Below are 18,133 nucleotides of genomic sequence, written 5' to 3' on the forward strand. Positions count from 1 at the left end.
AGCGCTAAAGTTTCTGTTTTTCACAGCAAGATCATATAAACTACACCCAAGTCTACCCAAAGGGTCTACTTGGCACTTTATTGAAACAAAAGCTATAAAACATGATTACTACAGTGGAATAATCATGACGACACACAAAAACAGTAAGGATAAATATTGGGTTGTCTCCCAACAAGCGCTTTTCTTTCATGCCTTTTTAGCTAGGCATGATGATGGCAATGATGCTCACATAAAAGATAAGAATTGAAACATAACGGGAGCATCATGAAGCATATGACTAGCACATTTAAGCCTAACCCACTTCCTATGCATGGGGATTTTGTGAGCAAACAACTTATGGGAACAATAATCAACTAGCATAGGAAGGCAAAACAAGCATAACTTCAAAATTTTAAGCACATAGAGAGGAAAATTGACATTATTTCAATTCCTACAAGCATATATTCCTCCCTCATAATATTTTTCAGTAGCATCATGAATGAATTCAACAATATAACCAGCACCTAAAGCTTTCTCTTCACGATCTACAAGCATAGAAAATTTACTACTCTCCACATAAGAAAATTTATTCTCATCAATAGTAGTGGGAGCAAACTCAACAAAATAACTATCATGTGAGGCATAATCCAATTGAAAACTAAAATCATGATGACAAGTTTCATAGTTATCATTATTCTTAATAGCATACAAGTCATCACAATAATCATCATAGATAGCAAATTTGTTCTCATAATCAATTGGAACCTCTTCCGAAATAGTGGAATCATCACTAAATAAAGTTGACACTCTTCCAAATCCACTTTCATGTTCATCACAATAAGATTCAACATCCTCCAAAATAGTGGAATCACTACTTCCTAAAGTTGACACTCTTCCAAACCCACTTTCATCAATATAATCATCATAAATAGGAGGCATGCTTTCATCATAATAAATTTTCTCATCAAAACTTGGGGGACAAAAAATATCATAATCATCCAACATAGCTTCCCCAAGCTTGTGGCTTTGCATATCATTAGTATCATGGATATTCAAGGAATTCATACTAACAACATTGCAATCATGCTCATCATTCACATATTTCATGCCAAGCATTCTATGTAATTCTTCTTCTAGCACTTGAGCACAATTTTCCTTTCCATCATACTCACGAAAGATATTAAAAAGACGAAGCGTACGAGACAAACTTAACTCCATTTTTTTTGTAGTTTTCTATTATAAACTAAACTAGTGATAAAACAAGAAACTAAAAGACTCGATTGCAAGATCTAAAGACATACCTACAAGCGCTAACCTCCCCGGCAACGGCGCCAGAAAAGAGCTTGATGTCTACTACACAACCTTCTTCTTGTAGATGTTGTTGGGCCTGCAAGTGCACGGGTTTCTAGGACAGTAGCAAATTTCCCTCAAGTGGATGACCTAAGGTTTATCAATCCGTAGGAGGCGTAGGATGAAGATGGTCTCTCTCAAGCAACCCTGCAACCAAATAACAAAGAGTCTCTTGTGTCCCCAACACACCCAATACAATGTCAAATTGTATAGGTGCACTAGTTCGGCGAAGAGATAGTGATACAAGTGCAAAATAGATAGTAGATAAAGGTTTTTGTAATCTGAAATAATAAAAACAGCAAGGTAACGAGCGATAAAAGTGAGCGTAAACGGTATTGCAATGATAGGAAACAAGGCCTAGGGTTCATACTTTCACTAGTGCAAGTTCTCTCAACAATAATAACATAGATAGATCATATAACAAGCCCTCAACATGCAACAAAGAGTCACTCCAAAGCCACTAAAAGCGGAGAACAAACGAAGAGATTATGGTAGGGTACGAAACCACCTCAAAGTTATTCTTTCGGATCGATCTATAAAAGAGTTCGTACTAGAATAATACCTTAAGACACAAATCAACCAAAACCCTAATGTCACCTAGATACTCCATTGTGACCTCAAGTATCCGTGGGCATGATTATACGATATTCATCACACAATCTCAGATTCATCTATTCAACCAACACAAAGTACTTCAAAGAGTGCCCCAAAGTTTCTACTGGGGAGTCAAGAACGTGTGCCAACCCCTATGCATAGGTTCATGGGCAGAACCCGCAAGTTGGTCACCAAAACATACATCAAGTGGCACATGATATCCCATTGTCACCACAGATAAGCACGGCAAGACATACATCAAGTGTTCTCATAAAAGACTCAATCCGACAAGATAACTTCAAAGGGGAAACTCGATTCATCACAAGAGAGTAGGGGGGGAGAAACATCATAAGATCGAACTACAGTAGCAAAGCTCGGGATACATCAAGATCGTGCCATAGAGGGAACATGAGAGAGAACACGAGAGAGAGAGAGAGATCAAACACATAGCTACTGGTACATACCCTCAGCCCCGAGGGTGAACTACTCCCTCCTCATCATGGATAGCGCCGGGATGATGAAGATGGCCAGTGGTGAAGGATCCCCCCTCCGGTAGGGTGCCGGAACATGCTCCTGAGAGGGTTTTGGTTGCTACAGAGGCTTGCGGCGGCGGGACTCCCAATCTATCTTCTCCGTGGATGTTTTTAGGGTACGTGGGACTATATAGGCAAAAGAAGTCGGTCGGGAGGTGCTCGAGGGGTCCACAGACAGGGGGGCGCGCCCTCCTATCTCGTGGAGTCCTCGAGTATCTTCTGACTTGAACTCCACGTCTCCAGGATGATATTCTTCCAAAAAATCACGTTGCCGAAGGTTTCATTCTGTTTGGACTCCGTTTGATATTCCTTTTCTTCGAAATACTGAAACAGGCAATAAAACAGCAATATGGGCTAGTCCCAAAAGAAATATAAAAGTGTATAATAAAGCCCATAATCATTCAAAACAGGTAATATAATAGCATGGAACAATCAAAAATTATAGATACGTTGGAGACGTATCAAAGGGTCCTTTCAAACTCTTTGTTACTTTACACAAATAGCCCCCAAGTAACTTGATAAGCTGTGCTCATTAGGTGCATATGTTTGAGCTGTGCATAGTATCTAGACTCTCTTTGGCCCCTTGGGTGTGAAGCTCCCAAGCTGTATTGTGGCATGATAGCCGGTTTAACAGGTAGTACTCCGCTTTGTCAGTTGAAGCCCCCATGTAACTCAAAGGATATTTGAGAAAAAACAGTAGAGGCCCTACTTATAGCAAAGATGCTGGTTTATTTTATTGATCATAATATATACATTGTCGAAATATGTACATAAGAGAAGCCTATGGCTCAAGTGTAGTAAGGTCGTAGGAGAGCTATGTTCCACGGCCGCTGGGTCTCCTCGTCAGAGCTGCGTGAGTTGTCTCGAACGTCACTGAGGTAGTATGATCTGTTGTGCAGATTCTTGCTGACAACAAAGGGTCCTTCCCAAGGTGGGGATAACTTGTGCATATCGGTCTGATCCTGGATGAGCCGGAGCACCAAGTCACCTTCTTGAAAGGTCCTTGACTTAACCCGGCGGCTGTGTTAACGCCGCATGTCTTGCTGATAAACCGCCGAACGAGCCAAAGCCATTTCCCATTTTTCATCTAACAGGTCCAACGCCTCCTGGCGTGCTTGCTCATTGTCCGCTTCAACATAATTGGCAACCCGAGGCGAATCATGACGAATATCACTTGGGAGGACCGCCTCTACCCCGTATACCATGAAGAAAGGTGTATAACCCGTCGATCTATTGGGGGTGGTGTTGATGCTCCATAACACAGAGGGCAATTCTTCCACCCAACAACCCGGTGTCCGTTTTAAAGGAACCATAAGCCGGGTTTGACACCCTTCAAGATTTCTTGATTAGCTCTCTCCGCTTGCCCATTGGTCTGGGGGTGCGCCACGGATGCTAAGTCAAGCCGGATGTGCTCTCTCTGACAGAAATCCTCCATCTCACCTTTAGAAAGGTTTGTGCCATTATCCATGATAATGCTGTGTGGAAAGCCAAAGCGGAAAATAATCTTCTTGAGAAATTGAACCGTCGTAGCCGCATCACACTTGCTGACAGGCTCCGCTTCAACCCATTTGGTGAACTTGTCAACCGCCACCAGCAGGTGGGTCTTTTTATCCTTGGAATGCTTAAAGGGTCCGACCATATCAAGCCCCCAAGTGGCAAACGGCGAAGTGATGGGAATCATCCTCAGTTCTTGAGCCGGAACATGAGCTCGGCGTGAAAACTTTTGACAAGCGTCACACCGCTTTACCAGATCGTCCACATCAGCATGAGCCGTCAACCAGTAGAACCCATGAAGAAAAGCTTTAGCAACCAGGGATTTTGAACCGGCATGATGACCACAATCCCCTTCATGAATTTCCCGTAAGATCTCTTGGCCTTCTTCGGGAGAAATACAACGCTGAAATACGCCTGACACGCTGCATCGGTGTAACTCGCCATTGTGAATAACCATGGACTTGGAGCGCCGGATTATCTGCCGGGCCAGGACTTCATCATCTGGTAACTCACCCCGGTTCATACACGCCAGATATGGAACCGTCCAATCCGGCACAACATGTAAAGTGGCCACCAATTGAGCCTCCGGATCAGGAACAGCTAAATCCTCCTCTGTAGGCAACTTAACAGACGGGTTATGCAAGATATCTAAAAAAGTATTGGGAGGTACCGGTTTACGCTGAGATCACAGCCGGCTTAAAGCGTCTGCTGCTTCGTTTTTGCGTCGATCGATATGCTCAACCTGATACCCTTTGAAGTGACCCGCCACAATATCCACCTCACATCTGTAAGCCACCATGAGTGGATCCTTAGCATCCCAAGTACCAAAGACTTGCTAAGCCACCAGATCAGAGTCTCCAAAGCATCGTACTCGGCTTAAATTCATCTCCTTGGCCACACGGAGCCCGTGGAGCAAAGCCTCATACTCAGCTGCATTGCTAGTACAGGGGAACATTAAATGGAGGACATAACAAATTTTATCACCCCGAGGGGAAGTAAGGACAACTCCAGCCGCCGAGCCCTCCAATTGCCTGGATCCATCAAAGTGAATAGTCCAGTATGTATTATCCGGTTTGTCCTTTGGTGCTTGTAACTCGGTCCAATCATTGATAAAGTCAACAAGTGCCTGAGACTTGATAGCTGTTCAAGGCACATACTTCAAACCATGTAGACCAAGCCCAATCACCCACTTTGCAACCCGGCCAGTTGCCTCCCTATTTTGAATTATATCACCCAAAGGAGCTGAACTGACAACTGTAATGGGATGGCCTTGAAAGTATTGTTTGAGCTTCCAACTTGCCATAAAAACTCCATATACCAGCTTCTGCCAATGCGAATATCGCTGCTTTGACTCGATAAGCACCTCACTGATATAGTAAACCGGCTGTTGAACCGGGTATTCCTTACCAGCCTCCTTGCGCTCCACCACAATTGCCACACTGATAGCATGGGCATTAGGAGCCACGTACAATAACAAGGGCTCTTTGTCAATCGGAGCAGCAAGGACCGGCGGTTCATCCAATTGTCGCTTCAAGTCTTCAAACGCCGCATTAGCCGCATCACTCCAGACAAAGGTGTCTGTTTTCTTCAACATTTGATATAGAGGGATCGCCTTCTCTCCCAAATGGCAGATAAACCGGCTTAGGGCTGCAATTCGACCTGCTAGACGCTGAACATCATTGATGCATGCCGGTTTAGCCAAGGATGTAATCACTTTGATCTTCTCCGGATTAGCCTCAATGCCTCTGTTGGACACCAGATAACCGAGAAGCTTGCCTGCCGGAACACCAAAAACACATTTATATGGATTGAGCATCATCTTGTAAACACGCAGATTGTCAAAGGTCTCCTTGAGATCACCTATCAATGTCTCCTTCTTCCTGGACTTTACTACAATGTCATCAACATAGGCATGGACATTGCGCCCAATCTGAGTGTGAAGACAATTTTGCACACAACGCTGATAAGTTGCCTGGGCACTCTTGAGCCCAAAGGGCATAGAAACATAGCAGAAGGCTCCAAACGGAGTGATGAATGCGGTCTTCTTCTGGTTCTTAACTGGAATTTTGATCTGATGATAACCTGAATAAGCATCCAAGAAACTCAAACGCTCACAACCCACCGTCGCATCAATGATCTGATCAATACGCGGGAGAGCAAAAGGATAGGCCGAACAAGCTTTGTTCAAATATGTGTAATCCACACACATGCGCCAAGTGCCATTTTTCTTAAGAACAAGCACTTGATTATCCAACCACTCATGGTGAAATACTTCAATGATAAATCCAGCAGCCAACAGCCGGGCTACCTCTTCACCAATTGCCTTGCGTCTCTCCTCGTTAAAGCGATGAAGAAATTGCTTGACCGGGGCTTCTACAGAGGGGTCATGTCTGCCGGATCAACATTGTCCCTGTAATGTTTCAACTCCTCTGTAGCACAAACTGACTCAGCATAGGCTGCATCACCTTCCTCGCAATCCAAAGTGATCTTACAACTTCTGTGAACTGTGATAGTCCCCTTGTGACCCGGTATCTTAAGCTGCAAATAAATATAACAGGGCATTGCCATGAACTTTGCATAAGCCAGCCGTCCAAACAGTGCGTGATACGGGCTTTGGATCCTCACCACTTCAAAGGTCAATGTTTCATACCGGGAGTCATGTTCATCACCAAACATAACCTCCAAAGCGATTTTACCAATAGGATATGCCGATTTACCTGGCACCACACAATGGAAAACAGTGTTTGACGGTTTAAGACTATTGTCTATCAACCCCATGCGACAGAAGGTCTCATAATACATAATGTTGATACTGCTCCCTCCATCCATGAGCACTTTGGTGAACTTATAACCTCCCACCTGAGGTGCCACCACCAAGGCCAGGTGACCCGGATTGTCAACCCGGGGTGGATGATCCTCTCTTCTCCACACAATAGGTTGCTTGGACCACCGCAAGTAACGTGGTACTGCCGGTTCAACAACATTAACAGCCCTCTTGTGAAGCTTCTGATCACGCTTGCACAAACTAGTGGTGAATACATGGTACTGCCCACCATTCAACTGCTTTGGGTGACTCTGATAACCTGACTGCTGTTGATTTCCTTGATTATTCTGTTGGTCGTTACCACCCTGGTTGTTCTGGTTGCCCCGATTATTCTGAAATCCAGAGCTTGAACTGCCGCCACCATGAAAACCTGGTCCTGAACCGCCCGATGGACCCTGATCATACCGGAAAAGATCAGAGTTTTTGAACTCCTTCATAATGTGACAATCCTTCCAGAGATGTGTCGCAGGAACCTCCTTGGTCCCATGCTTTGGGCAGGGCTGGTTCAACAAACGCTCCAGATTCATTCCGTCGCCACGCTGGGGCGGTTTATCCTTACGACGCTGCACATTAGCATTAGCCACAAATTCTGAATCTGCTTTGCACTTACCATTATTCCCATGGCCCCCTTGGTTGTGATGCTGTCCCTTTGCACCACCGTTCTTCTTTCCCTTCTCCGATTTCTCCTCATCAGAATCGGGATCCTTGGTATTACCAGAATTGGCATATTTGACCAAGGCGGCCATAACGGTGCCCATGTCATTGTAGTGGCGCTTGAGCCATCCCAACTTCATCTTTAGTGACTTAAACCGGCAATTGCGTTCTAGAGTGATGATTGCTTGACCAGCGTTAATCCGGTCTGAAGAATGCAAAACTTCTGAAACCCGGCGCACCCAATGAGTTGTTGACTCGTTCTCCCCTTGAACACAAGCATCAAGATCCACAATGGACATAGGATGTTTACACGTGTCCTTAAAATTGGCTATAAATCGGGCCTTCAATTGGTCCCATGACTCGACAGAGTTAGCTGGTAGATTCTTCAACCATGTACGGGTTGTTCCCTCCAACATCATCGTGAAGTACTTTGCACAAGCCGCCTCGTCCACGTCCAACATCTCCATAGCCATCTCATAACTTTCCACCCACGCCTCGGGTGGCTGATCAGCGGTGTAATTTGGTACCTTACATGGGCCTTTGAAGTCCTTAGGCAGTCGCACATTACGGAGAGCCGGAATAAGACATGGCACTCCCCAAGAACTGAAAGCACTCCCGGTGCCTCGGTCCACTAACGCTGCTGGCTGAACCGGGGCGGGTTGATATCGATCCGTATGTTGTGCTGCTAAAGCGGCCTCCCTTCGTGCTCTGCCATTATCCACCACGTCCTGAGCGTTCACATCACCACGCGCCGGATTAGGCCCTTGAGGGACAATGCGGTGCCGCGCACTGCTGGACACTTCTGGTTCATCTATGTGCCTGCTATAGCTTTTGCTGGGGCGTGAAGTTCAGTGAACCCTATCTCGGCTATACGAGTAAGCTTGTTGCTATGTCAGAGCCGTTTGAAGAAGATCCCTGGCCTGCCATGTCTCGTCCGCCGCCGGGATGATGTTGCTATCATAATGTCCAAAGGGGTAGAAAAGTGACCCGGCGGGGGTGTGGTATACCGCGGCGGGTTATCCATGCGTCGCAGTGGACCCATCACCTGAGGCTGATCCTACGCTCCGGTCCTTCGCTCAGTATTCTGTTTTACCGCTGCCGGGTTGCTAGTTCCTGCTCCTGGCGTATCAAAGAGGTTCATCGCATTGTAATCCACCGGCACGCGAGATTGATGTCTCCTCCTGAATACTTGATTCGAAGCGTTCTGATCCATCAAAAGTCGATAATTCTCGTCTTGAATCATTTGTGCCTGGGCATCTAAAGCGGCCCGTTCCTCAGCCATCCTGGTCTCCTCAGCCGCTAAGTCCTCCTTGGCTTGTGTTATCTGATCCTTTAGCCTCGCAATGTCCGCATTGTGCTGATCCTGCATCGCCGGAGTAACTGCCGTGGTCAATAAGGTCGCCCAAGAATCCATCAAACCGGAGAGAACTTGAGCCGGCCGGCGCGCGGAGCCTCCTGCCCCTGCTACCGGTCCAGACGCCATCGCAGTTGAGTTTTGCAAGGTTGGTTGTGTTCCGGCCATGAAGGTCCCGATGTGGTTCGGCGGTTCAAGAAATTCCGGAATACTGGTGCCATCGGAATACCCTTCAAACACGCCATCCTGAACTTGGTACAGGGATTCGGATTCACCAGCGAATGATTCACCGTCGGAATAAGCGACCGTCTCACCTTCAGACACTGGTTCAGATCCGATCCCATGGACACATCCCACGAACGCATGCTTCATGGCAGGCTGAATCCGGGCGGGACTTGCACGCTGAGCCGTTTCGACGAGGTCGGTGCAGATGTCCGGCTCAGTGCCCGGTTCGCCGATCTTGCCAATGAAGACATGAATTCCGCTGAAGGGGACCCGGTACCCGTACTCGATTGAGCCGGTCTCGGGGCCCCAGCTGCGTCGTCGATGTAGAGCTTGCCGCGACGACTCTTGGTCATCCGGCCTGCTGCGTATCCTTTGAGTCCTTCAAAGCTGCCCTTTAAGAACTCGAAACCATCGTGCAATAGCCCCACGGTGGGTGAGGGAGTCCCGGACTAGGGGGTGTCCGGATAGCCGAACTATCATCATCGGCCGGACTCCAAGACTATGAAGATACAAGATTGAAGACTTCGTCCCGTGTCCGGATGGGACTTTCCTTGGCGTGGAAGGCAAGCTTGGCGATACGGATATGTAGATCTCCTACCCTTGTAACCGACTCTGTGTAACCCTAGCCCTCTCCAATGTGTATATAAACCGGATGGCTTTAGTCCATAGGACGAACAACAATCATACCATAGGCTAGCTTCTAGGGTTTAGCCTCCTTGATCTCGTGGTAGATCCACTCTTGTAACACACATCATCAATATTAATCAAGGACGTAGGGTTTACCTCCATCAAGAGGGCCCGAACCTGGGTAAAACATCGTGTCCCTTGTCTCCTGTTACCATCCGCCTAGACGCACAGTTCGGGACCCCCTACCCGAGATCTGCCGGTTTTGACACCGACATTGGTGCTTTCATTGAGAGTTCCTCTGTGCCGTCATCGATAGGCTCGATGGCTTCTTCAATCATCATCAACGACGCAGTCCAGGGTGAGACCTTCCTCCCCGGACAGATCTTTGTATTCGGCAGCTTTGCACTGCGGGCCAATTCGCTTGGCCATCTGGAGCAGGTCAAATTTGGAAGTTTGAACTTCACGGCTGACATCCGCGGGGACTTGATCCTCGATGGATTCGAGCCACAGCCGAGCATGCCGCATTGTCACAGCGAGCATGATTTAGTTCTGCAGCCGGACAGTACCCTGGAGGCCGCACTCGAACCCGCTCCGATCTTCAACTCGAAGCCGGCTGCGCAGGTCGAGGTCGGATGGCTAGACACCACCTCGGGGGCTGCAACCTCTACGGCGATAGAGCCGAACACTGACCTTGTCCCTCATGAAGCTCGTGACTCCGAGGTGCCGGACTCCTTGTCGAACTCCGAACCTCCCGCGCCCCCTCCGATCGAATCCGATTGGGCGCCGATCATGGAGTTCACCGCAGCAGACATCTTTCAACACTCACCTTTTGGCGACATCTTGAGTTCGCTAAAGTATCTCTCGTTATCAGGAGAGCCCTGGCCGGACTGTGGTCAGGACGGTTGGGATGCGGACGACGAAGAAATTCAAAGCCCACTCACCACCCACTTGGTAGCCACTGTCGACGATCTAGCCGACATGCTCGACTATGACTCCGAAGACATCGACGGTATGGACGACGATGCCGGAGACGACCAAGAACCAGCGCCCACCGGGCACTGGAAAGCCACCTCATCATATGACATTTACATGGTGGATATCCCAAAGGATGGGAATGGCGAAGGAACAGCGGAGGATGACCCCTCCAAGAAACAGCCCAAACGTCGGCGTCAGCGGCGCCGCTCTAAATCCCGCCACAGCAAGAATGAAGATTCCAGCACCGGAGATAATAATACACCGGACAGTGTCGAAGACAACCCACTCCAGCAAGATCCAGCGCAGGAGGATGGAGACGCCAGCCCTCATGAGAGAGCGGCAGAAGAAGAGGTAGAGGATTATATGCCTCCCTCCGGAGATGAGGCAAGCCTCGACGATGATGAATTCGTCGTGCCTGAGGATCCCGTCGAACAAGAGCGTTTTAAACGCAGGCTTATGGCCACGACGAACAGCCTCAAGAAAAAGCAGTAACAGCTTAGACAGATGGACTGAAGTCCTCGCGGCCAAAGAGCATGAGCTCGAACGCCCCTCCAAAAGCTACCCTAAATGCAAGCTGCTCCCCCGATTAGAGGAGGAGACGTATGAACCCGCATCACCAGGAGACAATACGGCTGATCGACCACCCCATGGTCGCGACAGAGAGGCCTCTAGGCCCTTCACTAGACCCGTACCCCGGCATCGCTCGAAAAGCACAAGGCCACAGGGGAACTCTCCGGACTTGCGAGATATATTGGAGGATAGGGCAAGACAATCAAGATCGATCTATGGATCGCGTGGGCGCCCCATGATACGTGACGACAACCGTCGCGCCGGACACAGAAAGTCCGGCCGGGCCGAACAAAACAGACAAAGCTCTTTTGAGCTCCGTCGTGATATCGCCCAGTACAGAGGCGCCGCACACCCACTATGCTTCACAGATGAAGTAATGGATCATCAAATCCCCGAAGGGTTTAAACCCGTGAATATTGAATCTTACGATGGCACAACGGACCCCGCAGTTTGGATCAAAGACTATCTCCTTCACATCCACATGGCCCGCGGTGACGATCTTCACGCCATCAAATATCTCCCCCTCAAGCTTAAAGGACCAGCCCGGCATTGGCTTAACAGCTTGCCAGCAGAGTCAATTGGGAGTTGGGAAGACCTGGAAGCCGCATTCCTTGATAACTTCCAAGGCACGTAAGTGCGACCACCAGACGCTGATGACCTCAGCCACATAATTCAGCAGCCAGACGAATCGGCCAGACAATTCTGGACACGGTTCTTAACCAAGAAAAACCAAATCGTCGACTGTCCGGATGCAGAGGCCCTCGCGGCCTTCAAGCATAATATCCGCGACGAGTGGCTTGCCCGGCACCTGGGACAGGAAAAGCCAAAATCCATGGCAGCCCTCACATCACTCATGACCCGCTTCTGCGCGGGTGAGGACAGCTGGCTAGCACGCAGCAACAACCTCAGCAAAAATTCTGGCAGTCCGGATATCAAGGACCGTAATGGCAGGTCGCGTCGTAACAAAAACAAACGCCGCATTAACGGCGACAACAGTGAGGATACGGCAGTCAATGCCGGATTCAGAGGCTCTAAACCCGGTCAGCGGAAAAAGCCATTCAAAAGAACTACTCCGGGTCCGTCCAATTTGGACCGAATACTCGACCGCTTGTGCCAGATACATGGCACCCCCGAAAAGCCAGCTAACCACACCAACAGGGACTGTTGGGTATTCAAGCAGGCAGGCAAGTTAATTGCCGAAAACAATGACAAGGGGCTGCATAGCGATGACGAGGAAGAGACCCGACCGCCGAACAATAGAGGACAGAAGGGTTTCCCCCCACAGGTGCGGACGGTGAACATGATATACGCAACGCACATACCCAAAAGGGAGCGGAAGCGTGCACTCAGGGATGTATACGCGATGGAGCCAGTTGCCCCGAAGTTCAATCCATGGTCCTCCTGCCCGATCACTTTTGACCGAAGGGACCACCCCACCAGCATCCGCCACGGCGGATTCGCCGCATTGGTCTTAGACCCAATCGTCGATGGATTTCACCTCACCAGAGTCCTGATGGACGGCGGCAGCAGCCTGAACCTGCTTTATCAGGATACAGTGCGCAAAATGGGCATAGACCCCTCAAGGATTAAACCTACCAAGACGACCTTTAAAGGCGTCATACCAGGTGTAGAAGCCAATTGTACAGGCTCAGTTACACTGGAAGTGGTCTTCGGATCCCCGGATAACTTCCGAAGCGAGGAGTTAATCTTCGACATAGTTCCGTTCCGCAGCGGCTATCATGCCCTGCTCGGACGTACCGCGTTTGCAAAGTTCAACGCGGTGCCGCACTACGCATACCTCAAGCTCAAGATGCCAGGCCCTCGAGGAGTCATCACGGTCAACGGAAACACTGAACGTTCTCTCCGCACGGAGGAACATACAGCGGCTCTCGCGGCAGAAGTACAATGCAGCCTCTTAAGGCAATTCTCGAGTCCGGCCGTTAAGCGGCCGGACACAGCTAAGCGCGCCCGGAGTAACCTACAACAAGACCACCTGGCACGTTCCGAGCACGCGTAGCAGTGCGGCCCCAACCCCAGCCCCTGTAAAACGTCAAGACAGGTCCTTCGCGTACACCATTACGCTCTGAAGATACCATGGGCATGGGGAGAGGGGCACGACCACGATAGGCCCAGACTGCGGCTCAACCACACCAGGGGCTCTCAAGTGTGTCGTTCTTTTTTTCTTTTTCTTTTTCTTTTTATTTTTTCCCACAGGACTCCGTTCGTCAGAGGCCCTGTCCGGCAGCAGACATGCCGAACTCACGATGCAACAGCCAGGGAAGGAGAAAGGCTACAACGAATATCCAGGTGGTCTCCATTACGAGCATTAAATCTGTTTTATGCACCATTCCGCAGCCTACCCCTGGAGGGGGACATGTTTAACAGTCCCATCCCTTGCTTATCGCACCATTTGTATCGTTCTGCACTTACAGCAGTTTTTCTTGAATAAAGTAATGCAGCACCTTTTTGCTTCCAATTGCATTTCTTTCTTATACATATGTTCATCTATGACATGTTGCATCCGTACATTTTGGTACGGCTAAATACACCAGGGGCTTACGTTTCCCGCATCATGGTGTGATAAGTCCGAACACTTTCACAAGTGCGGCACCCCGAACTTATAGCATTATATGCATCGGCTCCGAATCATGTCTTGGGTCAATAGTTGGGTTTGCCCGGCTCCCATGTTTTGGTACCTTACGTTCCGTTGTATCGGCTAAGGTAGCACTGGGAGAACCACTGCGATTGCGCCCCAGTTGAGCTGGGTTAACGCCTCAGTGGAGAAAGCTAAAACTGACCGTCATGATGAGGCGAGAGCTGGTCGCTGTTCGAGAGGTTTTTTGCGAGTCCTTAAAGACTTATGCCGCTTAGAGCGAGGAGCCGACTTAGTCCGGCCCAGGCGTGGATAGCGCCCCAAATTCGGCCTTCCGAAGACTAGGGGCTTCGCCGAAATTTAAAATTATAGAATTCTATGGCTAAGTGAGAGTGTTCAAGCATTATAAGTCCGGTTGCCTTGTTCGTTGTGTTGAGCGCCTCCCTAGATGGACCCAAATATGGGAACAAGAGTGCTCAAATTTATCCCGAACACCCCAGCACTCGTGGCATGGGGGCTGAAGCCGACGACTTGCCATCTCTCAGATTTGATAAACAGCCGCACAGAAGGTAATATTTTAAATTAAAATGCGTTGCTTAGCGCAAATGAACTAAGTTTTCAGCGCACAGGATAACAAAATGCGAGTCTACTCAAATATTACATCTTTGGAGCACTCACCCGCAATAGTGCGGGCGCCCTTCAGCACACTCTTATAATACATCTCGGGCGTGCGATGCTCCTTGCCCTCTGGTGGCGGGTCCGTCACGAGCTTCTGGGCATCCATCTTGCCCCAGTGCACCTTTGCGCGGGCAAGGGCCCGACGGGCACCTTCAATACAGGCGGAGTGCTTGATGACTTCAACCCACGGGCACGCATCCACCAGCCGCCGCACCAGGCCGAAGTAGCTCCCAGGCATGGCCTCCTTAGGCCACAGCCGAACTATGAGGCCCTTCATGGCCTGTTCGGCCGCCTTGTGGAGCTCGACCAGCTGCTTCAGCTGGTCGCTAAGGGGCACCGGATGTCCGGCCTCAGCATACTGAGACCAGAAGACCTTCTCCGTCGAGCTCCCCTCCTCGGCCCGGTAGAACGCGGCAGCATCGGACACGCTGCGAGGAAGATCTGCGAACGCTCCTGGAGAGCTCCGAATTCGGGTAAGCAACAGGTAATTAACACTCACATGCTTACTTTGCATGAAAAATGCCTTACCCGCTGCTATTTTCTTCAATGCCTCGATTTCCTGGAGGGCCTTGTAGGCTTCGGCCTTAGCGGCTTTGGCACTCTCAAGAGCCGTTGCAAGCTCAGACTCTCGAGTCTTCGAGTCACGCTCCAGGCTCTCATGTTTTTTCACGAGATCCTGGAGCTCTTGCTGTACCTCCGCCACCCGCGCCTCCTGCTTCTCTCGCTCGGTGCGCTCCGCGGCCGCATTGCGTTCGGCCGCGGCCACCGCCTCTTTCAGGGTCGCCACCTCGTTAGTGGCCCCTGCAATACCCACGTTATCCTTGTCATTCTTTTTGCAACCAAAATCCTTTTCTGTAAGGTACAATTTTAATAAGGTGTTACTCACCTTCCTTGTCCTCGAGCTGCTTCTTGGCACGGCCGAGCTCGTTCTCGGACCGCTCGAGGCTTTCCTTCAAAGTATTGACCTCCGCAGTCAGTGCGGCAGAGGTCAGCAGCGCAGCCTGCAATCCCATATTGACATATTTTTTATGACTCCTGCGTATATCTTCTTAGATCCTCAGTCCGGCTTTTCTTTCCGAACACCGAACCGAGCATCAGGGGCTACTGTCTATGCGGTACTATTTTACATATATCAAAATTCTTACCTCAAAGCCTGTTAGAAGGCTGCTGCAGGCTTCGGTCAGCCCGCTCTTGGCGAGCTGCACCTTCTGAATCACCGCACTCATAACAGTGCGGTGTTCCTCTTTGATGGAGGCGCCATTGAGCGCCTCCAGCAAGCTATCCGGCGCCTCCGGTTGGACGGAGGCTGCCGGCGTCATGGTCTTGCCCTTCTTACGAAGGGGCCGCCCGCCGGACTCCGGAGCCACTATGGGATCCGGAGCCGAGTCCGGTGCAAAGTCCGGGAGGTTGTCCTGCGACACCTCCGGGGCCTCCTCCTCCTGGCGGGTCCCTTCCCGGGATCCCACCTCGGCATCGTCCGTGTCACGGGGGGTGGAGGCGGTCGGAAGAGAATCCATATCCGACGCACCTAAGGACCCGCTCGACGAAGCGGGAAGATCGTCCTTGGGCGGACTGCAGGGTTGTATGCGGCATTAGAAAGACATTGTGTGGCAAAAAAGAAAAACCATGAAGTTATTCGGGAGTCCGGATACTCACGATCTCGCCAGGGGCTTGGCCCTTGGGGGCCAGTCCTCGTCGTCGTCACTGGCGTTGGCAGAGCAGTCCGGGGGAAGAGTTTTTCCCTTCTTGGACCCTTCGGCCTCCCTCGTTGGGGAGGCCTTCCTTTTCTTCTCTCCCCCCACTGGGGGAGAGGCTTTCTTCTTCTCCTCCTCACCTTGGTGAGAGGAGTCGGCCTCGGAGTCGTCATCCGATAGGACCTGAAAACGGGAACTCTTCCGAGTCCCCGTGGCCTTCTTCTTGGCCTTCTTCTCCGGCACCACGTGGGGTGCCGGAGCCAGCAGCCCCGTTAGACGGGCGTCCGCTGGGTCCTCTGGCAATGGGGCCGGACAGATAGTCTGTTCGGCCTTCGCCAGCCAGTCCTGTCAAAGGAAAAGGGAGTTTAGATCCCGCATAGAGTCAAACTATGGAAAACGAGCGTTCCGTAAAGGACAAAATCACTTACCTCGTCAGCCGGACGCTGCGAGCTGAATCCGCGATCTTCGGTAGCGGATGCGGGAGCCTCGGCGCCCTTGAACAGCACCTTCCAGACATCTTCGTACGTAGTGTCGAAGAGCCCGCTCAGAGTCTGGTGCTGCGCCGGATCGAACTCCCACATGTTGAAACCCCGTCGTTGGCACGGGAGAATCCGGCGGATGAGCATGACCTGGACTATGTTGACAAGCTTGAGCTTCTTGTCCACCAGCTTTTGGATACAGGCTTGGAGTCCGGTCAGCTCCTCCGAATCACCCCAGATCCGGCCACTCTCTTTCCAGGAGGTGAGCCGTGTAGGAATGCCATATCTGAATTCGGGGGCCGCTGCCCAATCAGGGTCACGCGGCTCGGTGATGTAGAACCACCCCGATTGCCACCCCTTAATGGTTTCCACGAAAGTGCCCTCCAGCCAAGTAACGTGGGACATCCTGCCCACCATGGCGCCTCCGCACTCCGCTTGGCTGCCCTTCACAACCTTCGGCTTGACACTGAAGGTCTTGAGCCACAAGCCGAAGTGGGGCTGGATGCAGAGGAAGGCCTCGCACACGACGATAAACGCCGAGATGTTGAGGATGAAATTCGGGGCCAGATCATGGAAATCCAGGCCGTAGTAGAACATGAGCCCCAAGACAAAGGGATGAAGTGGGAAGCCCAGTCCGCGGAGGAAATGGGGAAGAAATACTACCCTCTCATGGGGCCTGGGGGTGGGGATGAGCTCTCCCTCGTCGGGGAGCCGGTGCGCGATGTTGCTGGACAAATATCCGGCGTCGCGCAGCTTCTGGATCTGCCCCTCCGTGACGGAGGAGGCCATCCACTTGCCTCCCGCTCCGGACATAGTTGGAGAAGGTTGAGGTGAGAAGTGCGGACTTGGGCGCTGGAGCTTGAGTTCGCGGAGATGGATAAGCCAAGGAGGAAGAAGGCGCAGGTAAAAGGGTTGGATCTTTATCCCCTTATATGGGCGGACAAAAACATGTGTCCCCACCGGCCTGGTAAAACTCGCTTATCTCCCAAGCGCCGCAATCAATGGCGCGGTTGGGTTACCCACGTCCGTATTGATGGGAATCCCGGAATAAGGGGAACACGATCTCTGCTTCGACAAGACGTGCCAAGGAAACCGCTTCGCTAAACGCGCTGAGGTGGTACAATAAAAACAATTCAAGTAAAGGCTTGGTAGTGGTGTGATGTCACGCCACAAAACGCGTCAGCAGATTGAACTGGTGTAATATTATTCTCCCTACGGTGGTACGTGGAATTTATTTTTGCAGAGCCGGACACTATCCTGGTGTTCACAATCTTCTATAAATTATTCGGAGGAGGAACCCGCCTTGCAATGCCGAAGACAATATGCGCGCCGGACTCGTCGTCATTGAAGCCTGGTTCAGGGGCTACTGAGGGAGTCCCGGACTAGGGGGTGTCCGGATAGCCGAACTATCATCATCGGCCGGACTCCAAGACTATGAAGATACAAGATTGAAGACTTCGTCCCGTGTCCGGATGGGACTTTCCTTGGCGTGGAAGGCAAGCTTGGCGAT

Source organism: Triticum aestivum, chromosome 6B (genome assembly GCF_018294505.1).
Source record: "Triticum aestivum cultivar Chinese Spring chromosome 6B, IWGSC CS RefSeq v2.1, whole genome shotgun sequence".
Lineage (NCBI taxonomy): Eukaryota > Viridiplantae > Streptophyta > Magnoliopsida > Poales > Poaceae > Triticum > Triticum aestivum.